The sequence below is a fragment of the Triticum dicoccoides genome, unplaced genomic scaffold, assembly GCF_002162155.2.
Source record: "Triticum dicoccoides isolate Atlit2015 ecotype Zavitan unplaced genomic scaffold, WEW_v2.0 scaffold236190, whole genome shotgun sequence".
Taxonomy (NCBI): Eukaryota; Viridiplantae; Streptophyta; class Magnoliopsida; order Poales; family Poaceae; genus Triticum; species Triticum dicoccoides.
This window is the reverse complement of record NW_021247659.1, coordinates 443-1,542: the sequence shown is the minus strand read 5'-3', so window position 1 is coordinate 1,542 and position 1,100 is coordinate 443. Positions and strand designations below refer to the sequence as shown.

The 1,100-nt window shown below is 36.5% G+C and overlaps 1 pseudogene; it reads left to right on the top strand.

Moving 5' to 3' along the window:
- The first annotated feature begins 67 nt into the window (after positions 1-67).
- On the top strand, positions 68-640 carry LOC119345417 (annotated as a pseudogene).
- Positions 641-1,100: the final 460 nt, after the last annotated feature.

The window sequence follows — 1,100 nt, the reverse complement described above, 5'->3', positions numbered from 1 at the left end:
AAAAAAATTGATAGAGGCATCATTAACTATGACCTCACGTCCATTCATAATGAACATACAATTTTGCATGCAGCGTTTCCTACCATCTGAATTCGGCATGGACCCAGCAAGGATGGGGCATGCCCTTGAACCAGGAAGGATCACATTTGATGAGAAGATGGAGATAAGAAGGGCGATAGAAGAAGGAAACATTCCCCACACCTACATTTTCTGCTAACTGCTTTGCTGCTTACTTTGTTCCTAACCTATGTCAAATGCGTACCCTTCTTCCACCCAAGGAGAAAGTTCACGTCTATGGAGATGGCAACGTCAAAGGTACCATAAACAAATATTACTTGTACTATTTAATTTCTCCTAGTTCTTCCTGCTTTTGAGTGTATTTGACTCCCTTCGGATTTCCACTTCCGATTGTGTATTGTTATATCATACTATGCAGCGATATTCGTGGACGAAGATGACATTGCAGCATATACAATCAAGTGTGTTGATGATCCACGGGCCTTGAACAAGACAATATACCTACGGCCACAGGAAAACATCCTTAGTCAAAATGAGTTGATTGCTAAATGGGAAAAGCTCTCAGGAAAGGTTCTTAAGAAAATTCCCATTCCGAGTGTTGAATTCTTGGCATCAATGAAAGGTAAGAAAAATCATTTATTTGTTGAGTATACAGTATTTGAAAATCTCAGCTTATTAGTAAAAAAATGGTGAAAGGGCGACGTGGAATTTCTTGGAAAATATTACCATTTTTTCATGCCATCTCCTTACAAGGGCAATGGATTAATTGTGTGAAAATATATTTTCATTGTATATAACCGTTTTTGCTTCTGGGTAGTATCTTAGGACATGTGTACAACAGAATTATGTCCGTCTTCTCCCATAAATTTGGGAGAGAGAGAAGCATGACTTCATCTAGCCAAGGAATTATCACTTCACTAAGATAATCGCCTTAACTATTCTTTTCTTTTACACAAAGTAGGCATACCTTGTTCACATGATCTCTAATAGTTTCTATTTTTGACACATGAAATCATTTAAGAATAACTAATGATTTCTAATAGTTTTATTTTTGACAACATTAAAGAATAACTAATTAACTT